The 20,108-nt window shown below is 40.1% G+C and overlaps 8 non-coding genes across 8 annotated transcripts; all 8 read right to left on the bottom strand.

Moving 5' to 3' along the window:
• Positions 1–16,008: 16,008 nt before the first annotated feature.
• On the bottom strand, positions 16,009–16,171 carry LOC135006522 (U1 spliceosomal RNA). The gene has a single exon (XR_010206712.1). It is a non-coding gene; the product is annotated as a U1 spliceosomal RNA (small nuclear RNA).
• A 152-nt stretch (positions 16,172–16,323) lies between these two features.
• Positions 16,324–16,487, bottom strand: LOC135006415 (U1 spliceosomal RNA). The gene has a single exon (XR_010206615.1). It is a non-coding gene; the product is annotated as a U1 spliceosomal RNA (small nuclear RNA).
• Positions 16,488–17,161: 674 nt separating this feature from the next.
• On the bottom strand, positions 17,162–17,324 carry LOC135006439 (U1 spliceosomal RNA). Its single transcript, XR_010206637.1, has one exon. It is a non-coding gene; the product is annotated as a U1 spliceosomal RNA (small nuclear RNA).
• Positions 17,325–17,476: 152 nt separating this feature from the next.
• Positions 17,477–17,640, bottom strand: LOC135006392 (U1 spliceosomal RNA). The gene has a single exon (XR_010206592.1). It is a non-coding gene; the product is annotated as a U1 spliceosomal RNA (small nuclear RNA).
• Positions 17,641–18,314: 674 nt separating this feature from the next.
• LOC135006462 (U1 spliceosomal RNA) lies at positions 18,315–18,477 on the bottom strand. The gene has a single exon (XR_010206660.1). It is a non-coding gene; the product is annotated as a U1 spliceosomal RNA (small nuclear RNA).
• Positions 18,478–18,629: 152 nt separating this feature from the next.
• LOC135006390 (U1 spliceosomal RNA) lies at positions 18,630–18,793 on the bottom strand. Its single transcript, XR_010206591.1, has one exon. It is a non-coding gene; the product is annotated as a U1 spliceosomal RNA (small nuclear RNA).
• Positions 18,794–19,467: 674 nt separating this feature from the next.
• LOC135006456 (U1 spliceosomal RNA) lies at positions 19,468–19,630 on the bottom strand. Its single transcript, XR_010206654.1, has one exon. It is a non-coding gene; the product is annotated as a U1 spliceosomal RNA (small nuclear RNA).
• Positions 19,631–19,779: 149 nt separating this feature from the next.
• LOC135006538 (U1 spliceosomal RNA) lies at positions 19,780–19,944 on the bottom strand. The gene has a single exon (XR_010206724.1). It is a non-coding gene; the product is annotated as a U1 spliceosomal RNA (small nuclear RNA).
• Between the last annotated feature and the right edge of the window lie 164 nt (positions 19,945–20,108).

Raw genomic sequence — 20,108 nt, 5'->3', positions numbered from 1 at the left:
GATACTTGGCTTTGTGGACACTTTTCAGAGAACAAATTTGTTAGCATAAAAATAAAGCCAGAAAATGAAGAGCTGTTTAATCACTCAATTGGATTTTTTTGCCAGCATATTTCTTTTTCTCTGCAAACCACTGCTAAATTGTGCTTCCTAGCTGTTTTTATAAAATCACTGAATCAAATCTAACTCTGATTACATCAGAGAAGGCCAGGTACCCTACACCATAACAGGGGTTTTTGAAATTTTGACTTGTCTACTTAAAGATCACCAAAATCTGATAACAAGGTCAATTACATCCCTGGGTGGGATTGAACCACCAACCTTTTGGTTAATAGCCGTACACACTAACTGATTGCGCCACAGCGACACTTTGCAAAAGTACATACTGACAAAGGCTAATAAGCATTCATCTAGAACGTTTCCTAGAAAAACTTTAAGTAGTCAATAATCTGGAGAGTTTTTGTAAGATGTTTCTTCCATCAACCAATGAAGAAACACATTGGTACTTTCCCATGATGAGTGAGTACTTCAGGATCTCTTGCAATTACATGTGCAGCAGAGTACTGTAATGGAAGCATGCTGGGTCCATAGCCCAGAGGTAGGCAGATTGAAACTATCCTCTGCTATATGCGTTTTTTTTTGTTAATTAAAGTAATCCAAAACTGGGATTGATATTTTTGCTCTTTTATTTTTACTTAAAGTACAATAACTTTTACCATTTTCATTTGTTTTAATAGTATATTGACAGTATTGTTTTCTTTCAAAAATCCACTTAATTTTCTTTACCCGATTATTAAAATGGTAATTGACAAAAACAAACTACATTGTCACCAGAAGAGCAATACAAAATGTACAAGTGATATATTAAAATCATCTTTCCAGCTTGAATTTCAATGATGCATTGGGGCAACGATTTTGTGAGAAACATCTTCACCCTTAAATAAAGATTTTCTTAATTCCTTACCTGTGTGCTAATTAGATATCACCTTGTTTTCACATTAAACAGACTTCCACATGAGAAAGCAGCAAGGATGCAGTGGCGTTAATGTTTCCTGGTGTCAACCTGTATTATTTCAGTAGATATTCAAATGAGGATGCATCTTGCTGCCTTTCCAATGAAGCAAGTTTAATTTAGTAATAGGTGAAAAACCATCCCTACAAAGGTGTTAATCAGAAACTTGGCTTTGTGGACACTTTTCAGAGAACAAATTTGTTAGCATAAAAATAAAGCCAGAAAATGAAGAGCTGTTTAATCACTCAATTGGATTTTTTTGCCAGCATATTTCTTTTTCTCTGCAACCCACTGCTAAATTGTGCTTCCTAGCTGTTTTTATAAAATCACTGAATCAAATCTAACTCTGATTACATCAGAGAAGGCCAGGTACCCTACACCATAAGAGGGGGTTTGAAATTTTGACTTGTCTACATAAAGATCACCAAAATCTGATAACAAGGTCAATTACGTCCCTGGGTGGGATTGAACCACCAACCTTTTGGTTAATAGCCTTACACAGTAACTGATTGCGCCACAGCAACACTTTGCAAAAGTCCATACTGACAAAGGCTAATAAGCATTCATCTAGAACGATTCCTAGAAACATTTTAAAAAGTCAATAATGTGGAGAGTTTTTGTAAGATGTTTCTTCCATCAACCAATGAAGAAACACATTGGTACTTTCCCATGATGAGTGAGTGCTTCAGGATCTCTTGCACTTACATGTGCAGCAGAGTACTGTAATGGAAGCATGCTGGGTCCATAACCCAGAGGTAGGCAGATTGAAACTATCCTCTGCTATATGCATTTTTTTTTGTTAATTAAAGTAATCCAAAACTGGGATTGATATTTTTGCTCTTTTATTTTTACTTAAAGTACAATAACTTTTACCATTTTAATTTGTTTTAATAGTATATTGACAGTATTGTTTTCTTTCAAAAATCCAATTAATTTTCTTTACCCGATTATTAAAATGGTAATTGACAAAAACAAACTACATTGTCACCAGAAGAGCAATACAAAATGTACAAATGATATATTAAAATCATCTTTCCAGCTTGAATTTCAATGATGCATTGGGGCAACGATTTTGTGAGAAACATCTTACCCTTAAATAAAGATTTTCTTAATTCCTTACCTGTGTGCTAATTAGATATCACCTTGTTTTCACATTAAACAGACTTCCACATGAGAAAGCAGCAAGGATGCAGTGGCGTTAATGTTTCCTGGTGTCAACCTGTATTATTTCAGTAGATATTGAAATGAGGATGCATCTTGCTGCCTTTCCAATGAAGCAAGTTTAATTTAGTAATAGGTGAAAAACCATCCCTACAAAGATGTTAATCCGATACTTGGCTTTGTGGACACTTTTCAGAGAACAAATTAGTTAGCATAAAAATAAAGCCAGAAAATGAAGAGCTGTTTAATCACTCAATTGGATTTTTCTGCCAGCATATTTCATTTTCTCTGCAAACCACTGCTAAATTGTGCTTCCTAGCTGTTTTTTGATAAAATCACTTAATCAAATCTAACTCTGATTACATCAGAGTAGGCCAGGTACCCTACACCATAAGAGGGGGTTTGAAATTTTGACTTGTCTACTTAAAGATCACCAAAATCTGATGACAAGGTCAATAACATCCCTGGGTGGGATTGAACCACCAACCCTTTGGTTAATAACCAAACACACTAACCGATTGCACTACAGAGACACTTTGCAAAAGTACATACTGACAAAGGCTAATAAGCATTCATCTAGAACGTTTCCTAGAAAACTTTAAAAAGTCAATAATCTGGAGAGTTTTTGTAAGATGTTTCTTCCATCAACCAATGAAGAAACGCATTGGTACTTTCCCATGATGAGTGAGTGCTTCAGGTTCTCTTGCACTTACATGTGCAGCAGAGTACTGCAATGGAAGCATGCTGGGCCCCTTAACCCAGAGGTAGGCAGATTGAAACTATCCTCTGCTATATGCATTTTTTTTTGTTAATTAAAGTAATCCAAAACTAGGATTGATATTTTTGCTCTTTTATTTTTACTTAAAGTACAATAACTTTTACCATTTTAATTTGTTTTAATAGTATATTGACAGTATTGTTTTCTTTCAAAAATCCACTTAATTTTCTTTACCCTATTATTAAAATGGTAATTGACAAAAACAAACTACATTGTCACCAGAAGAGCAATACAAAATGTACAAGTGATATATTAAAATCATCTTTCCAGCTTGAATTTCAATGATGCATTGGGGCAACGATTTTGTGAGAAACATCTTCACCCTTAAATAAAGATTTTCTTAATTCCTTACCTGTGTGCTAATTAGATATCACCTTGTTTTCACATTAAACAGACTTCCACATGAGAAAGCAGCAAGGATGCAGTGGCGTTAATGTTTCCTGGTGTCAACCTGTATTATTTCAGTAGATATTGAAATGAGGATGCATCTTGCTGCCTTTCCAATGAAGCAAGTTTAATTTAGTAATAGGTGAAAAACCATCCCTACAAAGATGTTAATCAGATACTTGGCTTTGTGGACACTTTTCAGAGAACAAATTTGTTAGCATAAAAATAAAGCCAGAAAATGAAGAGCTGTTTAATCACTCAATTGGATTTTTTTGCCAGCATATTTCTTTTTCTCTGCAAACCACTGCTAAATTGTGCTTCCTAGCTGTTTTTATAAAATCACTGAATCAAATCTAACTCTGATTACATCAGAGAAGGCCAGGTACCCAACACCATAACAGGGGTTTTTGAAATTTTGACTTGTCTACTTAAAGATCACCAAAATCTGATAACAAGGTCAATTACATCCCTGGGTGGGATTGAACCACCAACCTTTTGGTTAATAGCCGTACACACTAACTGATTGCGCCACAGCGACACTTTGCAAAAGTACATACTGACAAAGGCTAATAAGCATTCATCTAGAACGTTTCCTAGAAAAACTTTAAGTAGTCAATAATCTGGAGAGTTTTTGTAAGATGTTTCTTCCATCAACCAATGAAGAAACACATTGGTACTTTCCCATGATGAGTGAGTGCTTCAGGATCTCTTGCACTTACATGTGCAGCAGAGTACTGTAATGGAAGCATGCTGGGTCCATAACCCAGAGGTAGGCAGATTGAAACTATCCTCTGCTATATGCATTTTTTTTTGTTAATTAAAGTAATCCAAAACTGGGATTGATATTTTTGCTCTTTTATTTTTACTTAAAGTACAATAACTTTTACCATTTTAATTTGTTTTAATAGTATATTGACAGTATTGTTTTCTTTCAAAAATCCAATTAATTTTCTTTACCCGATTATTAAAATGGTAATTGACAAAAACAAACTACATTGTCACCAGAAGAGCAATACAAAATGTACAAATGATATATTAAAATCATCTTTCCAGCTTGAATTTCAATGATGCATTGGGGCAACGATTTTGTGAGAAACATCTTCACCCTTAAATAAAGATTTTCTTAATTCCTTACCTGTGTGCTAATTAGATATCACCTTGTTTTCACATTAAACAGACTTCCACATGAGAAAGCAGCAAGGATGCAGTGGCGTTAATGTTTCCTGGTGTCAACCTGTATTATTTCAGTAGATATTGAAATGAGGATGCACCTTGCTGCCTTTCCAATGAAGCAAGTTTAATTTAGTAATAGGTGAAAAACCATCCCTACAAAGATGTTAATCAGATACTTGGCTTTGTGGACACTTTTCAGAGAACAAATTTGTTAGCATAAAAATAAAGCCAGAAAATGAAGAGCTATTTAATCACTCAATTGGATTTTTTTGCCAGCATATTTCTTTTTCTCTGCAAACCACTGCTAAATTGTGCTTCCTAGCTGTTTTTATAAAATCACTGAATCAAATCTAACTCTGATTACATCAGAGAAGGCCAGGTACCCTACACCATAACAGGGGTTTTCGAAATTTTGACTTGTCTACATAAAGATCACCAAAATCTGATAACAAGGTCAATTACGTCCCTGGGTGGGATTGAACCACCAACCTTTTGGTTAATAGCCTTACGCAGTAACTGATTGCACCACAGCAACACTTTGCAAAAGTCCATACTGACAAAGGCTAATAAGCATTCATCTAGAACGATTCCTAGAAACATTTTAAAAAGTCAATAATGTGGAGAGTTTTTGTAAGATGTTTCTTCCATCAACCAATGAAGAAACACATTGGTACTTTCCCATGATGAGTGAGTGCTTCAGGATCTCTTGCACTTACATGTGCAGCAGAGTACTGTAATGGAAGCATGCTGGGTCCATAACCCAGAGGTAGGCAGATTGAAACTATCCTCTGCTATATGCATTTTTTTTTGTTAATTAAAGTAATCCAAAACTGGGATTGATATTTTTGCTCTTTTATTTTTACTTAAAGTACAATAACTTTTACCATTTTAATTTGTTTTAATAGTATATTGACAGTATTGTTTTCTTTCAAAAATCCACTTAATTTTCTTTACCCGATTATTAAAATGGTAATTGACAAAAACAAACTACATTATCACCAGAAGAGCAATATAAAATGTTCAAGTAATATATTAAAATCATCTTTCCAGCTTGGATTTCAATGATGCATTGGGGCAACGATTTTGTGAGAAACATCTTCACCCTTAAATAAAGATTTTCTTAATTCCTTACCTGTGTGCTAATTAGAGATCACCTTGTTTTCACATTAAACAGACTTCCACATGAGAAAACAGCAAAGATGCAGTGGCGTTAATGTTTCATGGTGTCAACCTGTATTATTTCCGTAGATATTGAAATGAGGATACATCTTGCTGCCTTTCCAATGAAGCAAGTTTAATTTAGTAATAGGTGAAAAACCATCCCTACAAAGATGTTAATCAGATACTTGGCTTTGTGGACACTTTTCAGAGAACAAATTTGTTATCATAAAAATAAAGCCAGAAAATGAAGAGCTGTTTAATCACTCAATTGGATTTTTCTGCCAGCATTTTTCTTTTTCTCTGCAACCCACTGCTAAATTGTGCTTCCTAGCTGTTTTTATAAAATCACTGAATCAAATCTAACTCTGATTACATCAGAGAAGGCCAGGTACCCTACACCATAACAGGGGTTTTTGAAATTTTGACTTGTCTACTTAAAGATCACCAAAATCTGATAACAAGGTCAATTACGTCCCTGGGTGGGATTGAACCACCAACCTTTTGGTTAATAGCCGTACACACTAACTGATTGCGCCACAGCGACACTTTGCAAAAGTACATACTGACAAAGGCTGATAAGCATTCATCTAGAACGTTTCCAAGAAAAACTTTAAATAGTCAATAATCTGGAGAGTTTTTGTAAGATGTTTCTTCCATCAACCAATGAAGAAACACATTGGTACTTTCCCATGATGAGTGAGTGCTTCAGGATCTCTTGCAATTACATGTGCAGCAGAGTACTGTAATGGAAGCATGCTGGGTCCATAGCCCAGAGGTAGGCAGATTGAAACTATCCTCTGCTATATGCATTTTTTTTTGTTAATTAAAGTAATCCAAAACTAGGATTGATATTTTTGCTCTTTTATTTTTACTTAAAGTACAATAACTTTTACCATTTTAATTTGTTTTAATAGTATATTGACAGTATTGTTTTCTTTCAAAAATCCACTTAATTTTCTTTACCCTATTATTAAAATGGTAATTGACAAAAACAAACTACATTGTCACCAGAAGAGCAATACAAAATGTACAAGTGATATATTAAAATCATCTTTCCAGCTTGAATTTCAATGATGCATTGGGGCAACGATTTTGTGAGAAACATCTTCACCCTTAAATAAAGATTTTCTTAATTCCTTACCTGTGTGCTAATTAGATATCACCTTGTTTTCACATTAAACAGACTTCCACATGAGAAAGCAGCAAGGATGCAGTGGCGTTAATGTTTCCTGGTGTCAACCTGTATTATTTCAGTAGATATTGAAATGAGGATGCATCTTGCTGCCTTTCCAATGAAGCAAGTTTAATTTAGTAATAGGTGAAAAACCATCCCTACAAAGATGTTAATCAGATACTTGGCTTTGTGGACACTTTTCAGAGAACAAATTTGTTAGCATAAAAATAAAGCCAGAAAATGAAGAGCTGTTTAATCACTCAATTGGATTTTTTTGCCAGCATATTTCTTTTTCTCTGCAAACCACTGCTAAATTGTGCTTCCTAGCTGTTTTTATAAAATCACTGAATCAAATCTAACTCTGATTACATCAGAGAAGGCCAGGTACCCAACACCATAACAGGGGTTTTTGAAATTTTGACTTGTCTACTTAAAGATCACCAAAATCTGATAACAAGGTCAATTACATCCCTGGGTGGGATTGAACCACCAACCTTTTGGTTAATAGCCGTACACACTAACTGATTGCGCCACAGCGACACTTTGCAAAAGTACATACTGACAAAGGCTAATAAGCATTCATCTAGAACGTTTCCTAGAAAAACTTTAAGTAGTCAATAATCTGGAGAGTTTTTGTAAGATGTTTCTTCCATCAACCAATGAAGAAACACATTGGTACTTTCCCATGATGAGTGAGTACTTCAGGATCTCTTGCAATTACATGTGCAGCAGAGTACTGTAATGGAAGCATGCTGGGTCCATAGCCCAGAGGTAGGCAGATTGAAACTATCCTCTGCTATATGCGTTTTTTTTTGTTAATTAAAGTAATCCAAAACTGGGATTGATATTTTTGCTCTTTTATTTTTACTTAAAGTACAATAACTTTTACCATTTTCATTTGTTTTAATAGTATATTGACAGTATTGTTTTCTTTCAAAAATCCACTTAATTTTCTTTACCCGATTATTAAAATGGTAATTGACAAAAACAAACTACATTGTCACCAGAAGAGCAATACAAAATGTACAAGTGATATATTAAAATAATCTTTCCAGCTTGAATTTCAATGATGCATTGGGGCAACGATTTTGTGAGAAACATCTTCACCCTTAAATAAAGATTTTCTTAATTCCTTACCTGTGTGCTAATTAGATATCACCTTGTTTTCACATTAAACAGACTTCCACATGAGAAAGCAGCAAGGATGCAGTGGCGTTAATGTTTCCTGGTGTCAACCTGTATTATTTCAGTAGATATTCAAATGAGGATGCATCTTGCAGCCTTTCCAATGAAGCAAGTTTAATTTAGTAATAGGTGAAAAACCATCCCTGCAAAGGTGTTAATCAGAAACTTGGCTTTGTGGACACTTTTCAGAGAACAAATTTGTTAGCATAAAAATAAAGCCAGAAAATGAAGAGCTGTTTAATCACTCAATTGGATTTTTTTGCCAGCATATTTCTTTTTCTCTGCAACCCACTGCTAAATTGTGCTTCCTAGCTGTTTTTATAAAATCACTGAATCAAATCTAACTCTGATTACATCAGAGAAGGCCAGGTACCCTACACCATAAGAGGGGGTTTGAAATTTTGACTTGTCTACATAAAGATCACCAAAATCTGATAACAAGGTCAATTACGTCCCTGGGTGGGATTGAACCACCAACCTTTTGGTTATTAGCCTTACACAGTAACTGATTGCGCCACAGCAACACTTTGCAAAAGTCCATACTGACAAAGGCTAATAAGCATTCATCTAGAACGATTCCTAGAAACATTTTAAAAAGTCAATAATGTGGAGAGTTTTTGTAAGATGTTTCTTCCATCAACCAATGAAGAAACACATTGGTACTTTCCCATGATGAGTGAGTGCTTCAGGATCTCTTGCACTTACATGTGCAGCAGAGTACTGTAATGGAAGCATGCTGGGTCCATAACCCAGAGGTAGGCAGATTGAAACTATCCTCTGCTATATGCATTTTTTTTTGTTAATTAAAGTAATCCAAAACTGGGATTGATATTTTTGCTCTTTTATTTTTACTTAAAGTACAATAACTTTTACCATTTTAATTTGTTTTAATAGTATATTGACAGTATTGTTTTCTTTCAAAAATCCAATTAATTTTCTTTACCCGATTATTAAAATGGTAATTGACAAAAACAAACTACATTGTCACCAGAAGAGCAATACAAAATGTACAAATGATATATTAAAATCATCTTTCCAGCTTGAATTTCAATGATGCATTGGGGCAACGATTTTGTGAGAAACATCTTCACCCTTAAATAAAGATTTTCTTAATTCCTTACCTGTGTGCTAATTAGATATCACCTTGTTTTCACATTAAACAGACTTCCACATGAGAAAGCAGCAAGGATGCAGTGGCGTTAATGTTTCCTGGTGTCAACCTGTATTATTTCAGTAGATATTGAAATGAGGATGCACCTTGCTGCCTTTCCAATGAAGCAAGTTTAATTTAGTAATAGGTGAAAAACCATCCCTACAAAGATGTTAATCAGATACTTGGCTTTGTGGACACTTTTCAGAGAACAAATTTGTTAGCATAAAAATAAAGCCAGAAAATGAAGAGCTATTTAATCACTCAATTGGATTTTTTTGCCAGCATATTTCTTTTTCTCTGCAAACCACTGCTAAATTGTGCTTCCTAGCTGTTTTTATAAAATCACTGAATCAAATCTAACTCTGATTACATCAGAGAAGGCCAGGTACCCTACACCATAACAGGGGTTTTCGAAATTTTGACTTGTCTACATAAAGATCACCAAAATCTGATAACAAGGTCAATTACGTCCCTGGGTGGGATTGAACCACCAACCTTTTGGTTAATAGCCTTACGCAGTAACTGATTGCACCACAGCAACACTTTGCAAAAGTCCATACTGACAAAGGCTAATAAGCATTCATCTAGAACGATTCCTAGAAACATTTTAAAAAGTCAATAATGTGGAGAGTTTTTGTAAGATGTTTCTTCCATCAACCAATGAAGAAACACATTGGTACTTTCCCATGATGAGTGAGTGCTTCAGGATCTCTTGCACTTACATGTGCAGCAGAGTACTGTAATGGAAGCATGCTGGGTCCATAACCCAGAGGTAGGCAGATTGAAACTATCCTCTGCTATATGCATTTTTTTTTGTTAATTAAAGTAATCCAAAACTGGGATTGATATTTTTGCTCTTTTATTTTTACTTAAAGTACAATAACTTTTACCATTTTAATTTGTTTTAATAGTATATTGACAGTATTGTTTTCTTTCAAAAATCCACTTAATTTTCTTTACCCGATTATTAAAATGGTAATTGACAAAAACAAACTACATTATCACCAGAAGAGCAATATAAAATGTTCAAGTAATATATTAAAATCATCTTTCCAGCTTGGATTTCAATGATGCATTGGGGCAACGATTTTGTGAGAAACATCTTCACCCTTAAATAAAGATTTTCTTAATTCCTTACCTGTGTGCTAATTAGAGATCACCTTGTTTTCACATTAAACAGACTTCCACATGAGAAAACAGCAAAGATGCAGTGGCGTTAATGTTTCATGGTGTCAACCTGTATTATTTCCGTAGATATTGAAATGAGGATACATCTTGCTGCCTTTCCAATGAAGCAAGTTTAATTTAGTAATAGGTGAAAAACCATCCCTACAAAGATGTTAATCAGATACTTGGCTTTGTGGACACTTTTCAGAGAACAAATTTGTTATCATAAAAATAAAGCCAGAAAATGAAGAGCTGTTTAATCACTCAATTGGATTTTTCTGCCAGCATTTTTCTTTTTCTCTGCAACCCACTGCTAAATTGTGCTTCCTAGCTGTTTTTATAAAATCACTGAATCAAATCTAACTCTGATTACATCAGAGAAGGCCAGGTACCCTACACCATAACAGGGGTTTTTGAAATTTTGACTTGTCTACTTAAAGATCACCAAAATCTGATAACAAGGTCAATTACGTCCCTGGGTGGGATTGAACCACCAACCTTTTGGTTAATAGCCGTACACACTAACTGATTGCGCCACAGCGACACTTTGCAAAAGTACATACTGACAAAGGCTGATAAGCATTCATCTAGAACGTTTCCAAGAAAAACTTTAAATAGTCAATAATCTGGAGAGTTTTTGTAAGATGTTTCTTCCATCAACCAATGAAGAAACACATTGGTACTTTCCCATGATGAGTGAGTGCTTCAGGATCTCTTGCAATTACATGTGCAGCAGAGTACTGTAATGGAAGCATGCTGGGTCCATAGCCCAGAGGTAGGCAGATTGAAACTATCCTCTGCTATATGCATTTTTTTTTGTTAATTAAAGTAATCCAAAACTGGGATTGATATTTTTGCTCTTTTATTTTTACTTAAAGTACAATAACTTTTACCATTTTAATTTGTTTTAATAGTATATTGACAGTATTGTTTTCTTTCAAAAATCCACTTAATTTTCTTTACCCGATTATTAAAATGGTAATTGACAAAAATAAACTGATGAGGATACTACTGCAGTCTTTGTTTCGTCTGTACCCGCTGAAAGAGCAGCAAAAGGTGGAGATCTTGATGGGACAGTTGAAAGGGCTTGCACTTAGAGAGGTTACTTCCTGGCCTACTGAAGAGAAGAAGACTGTGGACCAGATCCTCAACAGGCTTGCTACCACATTTGACACAAGGACAGTGTCAGAACTTAAAATGCACTTCTTTGCTCGAAAGCAACAACCAGGAGAGTCACTACGGGGCTATGCCCTCAGCTTGCAGGAAGCACTCAGAGATGTTCAGCAAGCAGACCCTGAGCAAGTGCATGACAAAGAGAAAATGTTATTGGACCAGTTCACTGAAGGTGCAAGGGGCGAATTTGTAAAACTCAGCTGCGACTATTGAGATTGCAGAAGCCTGGAAGCACATTCCTGGATTTTAAAGAGGCTGCGATTAAAGTTCTAGGCTCCAGTCTTACTTCAGGGGCTGTTCCACAAGAGTCTATTCCAGAGATGCCACGGTATCAAGAGAATTCTGATGCCCAGGAGTCAAGTTTTAAAGGAGCTACTTACCCACCTACAGTAAAAGGAGTGACAGTGCCATGTTCAAAGACATGCATATTTGACTCTTCTAGTGAGTTACGAAGTCTGCTGGCTGAACTGACACGTGGTGTGACAGAGATGCGCAGAGACCTGCAGATTCTGAAGAGACAGCAGGCACTGCTCCATGAAGAAATGGAATGGTGCCAGGAGAGGAGACCACTGAACAGTTCCCAATGGGACCTACATAGAAACAGGGAGACACTTTTTTCCAACCACTTTGCCTCCCAAAGGCGACCCATTTTTCAAAGCTGTGAAGGAAGCGGACAAATTAAGAGAGAATTTGAGCAGCCAGATCATTTAAACTCCAAATTCATGTGGTTAACCCGTTATGTTAGCCAAAGCCCGGTGGTTCAAGTTTGCATCAATGGAGTCTCAATGCCCGCTCTCTTAGACACTGGATCACAAGTGACCACAATACAAGCAACACAGTTTGAGCAGCATTGGACTGAGGAACAGATGTTTCCGTCAACTTCCACATTGATAAACCCGATTGCAAGCAATGGGCACTGCATCCCTTGCAAAGGATACTCGGAAGCTGAAATTCAAATCGGACGAACAGTGCTACCACAGCAAGGCTTCATCATCACCACTGCCCAAGATGATGGATTGCCTCCAGTGATAGTGGGCATGAATGTGTTGCGGAACTGCTGTGAGGAGCTCGTAGCAGCACTCCAAGGAGAGTTTCAAACTGACAAGCTCCAGGAGAAACAAGGCCTTCAACCTGGGATAGCCAAACAAAAGGGAAGAATGATAACAGAATTATCTGTAAGAGAGGAACATGAAAAAAATAAGGCTAGCCAAATAATGATAGAAATGCCCATCTCCAGTGTCCAGATTATCCGAAAGAATGCTTCAATGTTAGGCATGAATAATATAGCATCCAGTTCTAGAAACTGTGAGCAACCTATTCAAGGAACCAGTTTTGACCACCTGCAAGATAAAAGTCAGATGATAAGACACCTCAAAGCCTTACTGAAGATTGGGAAATACCTGACCAAGCGACAAAGGCAAGAATCCTCGCCAGAACTCCTGAAGTTGTTGAGACAGCGAGAAAGGCTGTTTGAAGAGAAAGGACAGTTGGTTCGATGTAGTGTGGATCCTAATACTCATTATAGGATCAGTCAACTTGTAATTCCAAGACAAAGTGCTTGTTATGTGCTTGAAGAATATCACGACAAGTCAGGTCACCCTGGGTGCAAAAGGATGGAAACAAGCATCTGGAAAAAGTTCTTTTGGGTTGAAATGAGGGAAGACATCAAGAGATGGTGCCGAAACTGTCCAACCTGTTCTGTAAGAAGAACCTTGCTGCCTCTTTCTCTCCAGAATCCATTGTCCCAAACCAGCTGTGATACTGAATCCCAAGATGGAATGGAAGAGGCTCATAAAATGTATTTACAGCAGACTAAGGTGGTTTGTCACCGACAAGGAGGCAAGAAGACTAGGGCTTGCAAAACAGAAAACCACCATAGTCAGCTGCAGTTTTGTACAGCATGTCCCAAAGACAGTTTAGAAAGAGTTCAATACTCATCCATGGCAGGGGGGTTGAGGTTTCCTAGACAAACTTTTCAAGACCATATACTGTCCAGATTTCAACCGATTGCTCCAGGAGCATGTGTTAATGTACTATAGCACAAAAGGAATTATACCTATCAGATACTGATGTTAAAAATGTTGATAAATGTTAATGTTTCAGACATAATCTGTGTTCACTAATGAATGTGACTGGATATAGTGAGAAGTTTATATAGGGATAAAACCAAAATGCGTGAGGACACGCATGTTTTGGGGGGGGGGCACGTGTGATATCCCATAACAACAAGGACATTTTTGACAACAGTGTAGTTGCCTGTGCCATTTTAAATAAAGTTTATTTAAAAGAAAATTGAACAGCAGTTTGAGAAGTCAGTTGGAGCCATGGTGAGGAAAGAGCTGGCGACGCCATTACGCAGAGATGAGCAGCTGAGAGAGGGGAGACAAATAAGCTGAAAATTGCATGAGAGAGTAAGCAGTAGTGCAAAATACAGCAGTGGAAGTGCAGCAATTAACAAGTAAGAACGCCATGACACTCTCAGCCAAGAGAGTGCACAGCAAGTGTCAGAGACAGGAGAGTATAAAGCCTTTATACCAATGCTGACTGGCCTACATCTGAGGGGAAACTGCCTCAGAAACATCTATTGACTGGGTGAGATAAATCCATATTTATACTGAAACCTACTCCACTGCAAAGGACATTATCCTATATTTACTATACCTATGCAGCGATTTACATGGGAAGCAGCTCCAGTTTGTTTTAAACAATCATCTTTACTACACAGAGCTACAATATTTTGTTCACAGCTAAAGGAGACAATAGCTGCATATAACTATGTAACAACATAACCGGGCCCCAACGTGCACATAGAGACTCCCTGCAGTGACACCAATGTTATCTGGGACTTAAATATTGTCTGCATAAGTTGATTTCTATTACTAAGCAACATAGTATTAATCTCAGATTTAGTTATATTACCATTTGTGTAATGACTTAAAGTGTATATGGTGTCTGTGTTTAAGTTGCTTGAATCAAATCTTTCCCTTCCCTACTGTAATCAGTTCCTTTTCTGAGTTATGTGGTAAACCATTTATTCTTTCATACAAAGCCCTGCCTGCCTTTCTTTGTGTCTGGGGAAACCTTGCCTCTCTGCCAGGAATAGAGAAGAGCTGCTGCTGAAGGAGGAATAGTCCATCAAGGTATCCCTGACCTGTTCCACATAGTTTACACACTTGTTATACCGGGGTGTTACATTGTGTGTGACTGACCTTAGGAAGAAACCGGAGCCTCCGCTGCAGTGACCCAGCAACCAGGGCACGGGAGTATACAGTGCCGCTGGGAGTGATGAAGCTGCAGTAAAGATGTCTATTAGACCTAGCCTGCTGCAGCCCTTGTAGATTCTCATAAAAAAAGTTCTTCTTTTCTTGTCAAAATTAATAGCTAAGAATAGGCTGCTTGAGGCAGGCCCCTGTTAAGTGGCCTGCTACTGAAGGCAACAACTACAAACTGAGCTCCCTGTTCATGGAAGCGGGGTTATAGAGGAGAATGCGCTGAGCATCTTGGGAACAGTCAAAAGCTTTGAGCCGGTTGGTGCCTCAGATCAAGATCCTACTCTACACCCCAATGTGAATCCTTGTGGAGTCCAGTGTACCCCACAGAAGAAATTAATGTGTCACACCCATTGGCAGCAACCTTAGAATAGCTGCTGACGGGCACAATTGAGAAAGGAAGGGGGGGGGGACATTTGAATCCAGCACATAGATCAATTCAAATATGTAATTTGAACCTTCCTATTTTAAAATATAATGGATGAACCTCACCCTGTGAGAACAATCTTCATGATATAGAGATCTCATATGCAAAATAAGTATGAGTTGGGATAGGGCTGGGGAGGGTGGCTGCTCGGGCAGCCCCTCCCCCGTCAAGTTAAGGAGATTCAACTGAGGAAGCACAAGGGAACTCTCGTCTGGGGACAACAACTGCAGGGAGACCACATCTTTTCAGATGAACATGGGAGGGCGGAAGGCTGCCTAATACTGAAGCACCATCAAATATCAAACCATATGCAATAACTAGTACAAGCATTCCTGGGGGAAGGTCTGCAGGAGACGAATTTGCATACGGTGATGTCATCCAAGCAGTGGGCCAAAGTTGGCTGGAACCCTCATCTGCATATGAAAAGAGAAAAGGGTTATGCAGGGCATGGCGGCCTTTTGCGGCGCTTGGATGACCCCTAGTTCGCATTAAACACCTCCACCCTCCTTCGGTGTGGGGCTCATGTTGACTATGCCCCAGCCCCTGAAGCATTCAAGCTGATTTCTTGCAGCAGCTGGGCACTGTAACAGCTCCAGAGCTGCTCTGTAAGGCAAATAAAAGGGTGTGGGCCCTGCAGCACTACCTGTAGTTCGCATTGTGCGTTGGAAGGCACAAAGTAATCAGACGGGAGAAGTCAGGATAGTGCGCAAGGGCATAGAAGGGAGCGGCTCAAGAAAAGAGAAGTGGAAACAGACAGCAAACTAGGCTGGAGAGAGACCTGAGACAAAGAGATCTGAATTATACGAGAGCCGACCAGGGGAAACACAAATTATGCAGTCAAGTTTCCCACATTTGGGGAAATCGCAGGGGCAGCACAGCCAGAGTGCAATGGGTGAGCCTTGCCCTGGGAGAAGCACCTTCAAGATCATAGTATCTCACCTGGCAGGTAAGTAGGAGTTGGGCTAGAGCTGGGGAGGGTCGCTGCTCGGGCACCCCCCTGTCAAGTGAAGGAGATCCAACTGAGGCAGCACAATGGAACTCTCGAAAGAAGAACAAGGCTAGAGGAAGATCTGAGACAAAGAAATCTGACTTTTACCAGAGCTGACCAGCGGAAAACACAAACACAGTCCCCCACTACCACAAATAATGCAGGCGAGTTTCCCACATTTGGGGAAATCACAGGGGTCAGCATACCCAGAATGCAATGAATGAACCTCACCCTGGGTGAACAATCTTCATGACCATGGTGTCTCCTATGCAAAATAAGTATGATTTGGGATAGGGCTGGGGAGGGCCGCTGCTCAGGCACATCTCTGTCAAGTAAAGTTAATTCAACTGAGGCAGCACAAGGGAACTCTCATCTGGGGACAACAACTGCAGGGAGAACACATATTTTCAGATGAACATGGGAGGGCAGAAGGCTGCCTAATACTGAAGCACCCCCAAACAACAAACCAAATGCAACAACTAGTGCAAGCATTCCTGGGGGAAGGCCTGCAGCAGATGGATTTGCATATGGTGATGTTATCCAAGCAGTGGGTCAAAGTTGGCTTCAACCCTCATCTGCATATGAAAAGAGAAAAGGGGCGTGCAGGGCATGGCGGCCTTTTGCGCTGCTTGGATGACCCCTAGATCGCATTAAACACCCCCACCCTCCTTTGGTGTGGGGCTCATGTTGGCCATGCCCCATCCCATGAAGCATTCAAGCTGATTTCTTGCAGCAGCTGGGCACTGTAACAGCTCCAGAGCTGCTCTGTAAGGCAAGTAAAAGGGTGTGGGCCCTGCAGCACTACCTGTAGTTTGCATTGTGCATTGGAAGGCACAAAGTAAGCAGACGGGAGGAGAAGTCAGGATAGTGCACAAGGGTATAGAAGGGAGGGGCTCAAGAAAAGAGAAGTGGAAACAGACAGCAAACTAGGCTGGAGAGAGACCTGAGACAAAGAGATCTGAATTATACGAGAGCCGACCAGGGGAAACACAAATTATGCAGTCAAGTTTCCCACATTTGGGGAAATTGCAGGGGCAGCACACCCAGAGTGCAATGGGTGAGCCTTGCCCTGGGAGAAGCACCTTCATGATCATAGTATCTCACCTGGCAGGTAAGTAGGAGTTGGGCTAGAGCTGGGGAGGGTCGCTGCTCGGACACCCCCCTGTCAAGTGAAGGAGATCCAACTGAGGCAGCACAAAGGAACTCTCGAAAGAAGAACAAGGCTAGAGGAAGATCTGAGACAAAGAAATTTGACTTTTACCAGAGCTGACCAGAGGAAAGCACAAACACAGTCCACCACTACCACAAATAATGCAGTCGAGTTTCCCACATTTGGGGAAATCACAGGGGTCAGCATACCCAGAGTGCAATGAATGAACCGCACCCTGGGAGAACAATCTTCATAACAATGGTATCTCCTATGCAAAATAAGTATGATTTGGGATATGGCTGCGGAGGGCCGCTGCTCAGGCACATCTCTGTCAAGTAAAGGAGATTCAACTGAGGCAGCACAAGGGAACTCTCATCTGGGGACAACAACTGCAGGGAGAACACATATTTTCAGATGAACATGGGAGGGCAGAAGGCTGCCTAATACTGAAGCACCCCCAAACAACAAACCAAATGCAACAACTAGTGCAAGCATTCCTGGGGGAAGGCCTGCAGCAGATAGATTTGCATATGGTGATGTCATCCAAGCAGTGGGTCAAAGTTGGCTTCAACCCTCGTCTGCATATGAAAAGAGAAAAGGGGCGTGCAGGGCATGGTGGCCTTTTGTGGCACTTGGCTGACCCCTAGTTTGCATTAAACACCTCCACCCTCCTTCGGTGTGGGGCTCATGTTGGCTATGCCCCAGCCCCTGAAGCATTCAAGCTGATTTCTTGCAGCAGCTGGGCACTGTAACAGCTCCAGAGCTGCTCTGTAAGGCAAGTAAAAGGTTGTGGGCCCTGCAGCACTACCTGTAGTTCGCATTGTGCGTTGGAAGGCACAAAGTAAGCAGAAAGGAGGAGAAGTCAGGATAGTGCGCAAGGGCATAGAAGGGAGCTGCTGAAGAAAAGAGAAGTGGAAACAGACAGCAAACTAGGCTGGAGAGAGACCTGAGACAAAGAGATCTGAATTATACGAGACCTGACCAGGGGAAACACAAATTATGCAGTCAAGTTTCCCACATTTGGGGAAATCGCAGGAGCAGCACACCCAGAGTGCAATGGGTGAGCCTTGCCCTGGGAGAAGCACCTTCATGATCATAGTATCTCACCTGGCAGGTAAGTAGGAGTTGGGCTAGAGCTGGGGAGGGTCGCTGCTCGGGCACCCCCCTGTCAAGTGAAGGAGATCCAACTGAGGCAGCACAAAGGAACTCTCGAAAGAAGAACAAGGCTAGAGGAAGATCTGAGACAAAGAAATCTGACTTTTACCAGAGCTGACCAGAGGAAAGCACAAACACAGTCCACCACTACCACAAATAATGCAGTCGAGTTTCCCACATTTGGGGAAATCACAGGGGTCAGCATACCCAGAGTGCAATGAATGAACCGCACCCTGGGAGAACAATCTTCATAACAATGGTATCTCCTATGCAAAATAAGTATGATTTGGGATATGGCTGGGGAGGGCCGCTGCTCAGGCACATCTCTGTCAAGTAAAGGAGATTCAACTGAGGCAGCACAAGGGAACTCTCATCTGGGGACAACAACTGCAGGGAGAACACATATTTTCAGATGAACATGGGAGGGCAGAAGGCTGCCTAATACTGAAGCACCCCCAAACAACAAACCAAATGCAACAACTAGTGCAAGCATTCCTGGGGGAAGGCCTGCAGCAGATAGATTTGCATATGGTGATGTCATCCAAGCAGTGGGTCAAAGTTGGCTTCAACCCTCGTCTGCATATGAAAAGAGAAAAGGGGCGTGCAGGGCATGGTGGCCTTTTGCGGCACTTGGCTGACCCCTAGTTTGCATTAAACACCTCCACCCTCCTTCGGTGTAGGGCTCATGTTGGCTATGCCCCAGCCCCTGAAGCATTCAAGCTGATTTCTTGCAGCAGCTGGGCACTGTAACAGCTCCAGAGCTGCTCTGTAAGGCAAGTAAAAGGGTGTGGGCCCTGCAGCACTACCTGTAGTTCGCATTGTGCGTTGGAAGGCACAAAGTAAGCAGAAAGGAGGAGAAGTCAGGATAGTGCGCAAGGGCATAGAAGGGAGCGGCTCAAGAAAAGAGAAGTGGAAACAGACAGCAAACTAGGCTGGAGAGAGACCTGAGACAAAGAGATCTGAATTATACGAGACCTGACCAGGGGAAACACAAATTATGCAGTCAAGTTTCCCACATTTGGGGAAATCGCAGGGGCAGCACACCCAGAGTGCAATGGGTGAGCCTTGCCCTGGGAGAAGCACCTTCATGATCATAGTATCTCACCTGGCAGGTAAGTAGGAGTTGGGCTAGAGCTGGGGAGGGTCGCTGCTCGGGCACCCCCCTGTCAAGTGAAGGAGATCCAACTGAGGCAGCACAAGGAAACTCTCGAAAGAAGAACAAGGCTAGAGGAAGATCTGAAACAAAGAAATCTGACTTTTACCAGAGATCAGAGGAAAACACAAACACAGTCCCCCACTACCAACAAATAAAGCAGTCGCGTTTCTAACATTTGGGGAAATCACAGGGGTCAGCATACCCAGAATGCAATGAATGAACCTCACCCTGGGAGAGTAATCTTCATGACCATGGTATCTCCTATGCAAAATAAGTATGATTTGGGATAGGGCTGGGGAGGGCCGCTGCTCATGCACATCTCTGTCAAGTAAAGGAGATTCAACTGAGGCAGCACAAGGGAACTCTCATCTGGGGACAACAACTGCAGGGAGAACACATATTTTCAGATGAACATGGGAGGGCAGAAGGCTGCCTAATACTG

The sequence above is a fragment of the Pseudophryne corroboree genome, unplaced genomic scaffold (genome assembly GCF_028390025.1).
Source record: "Pseudophryne corroboree isolate aPseCor3 unplaced genomic scaffold, aPseCor3.hap2 scaffold_213, whole genome shotgun sequence".
In the NCBI taxonomy this organism is placed as follows: domain Eukaryota; kingdom Metazoa; phylum Chordata; class Amphibia; order Anura; family Myobatrachidae; genus Pseudophryne; species Pseudophryne corroboree.
This window is presented reverse-complemented; position numbering and strand designations above follow the sequence as displayed.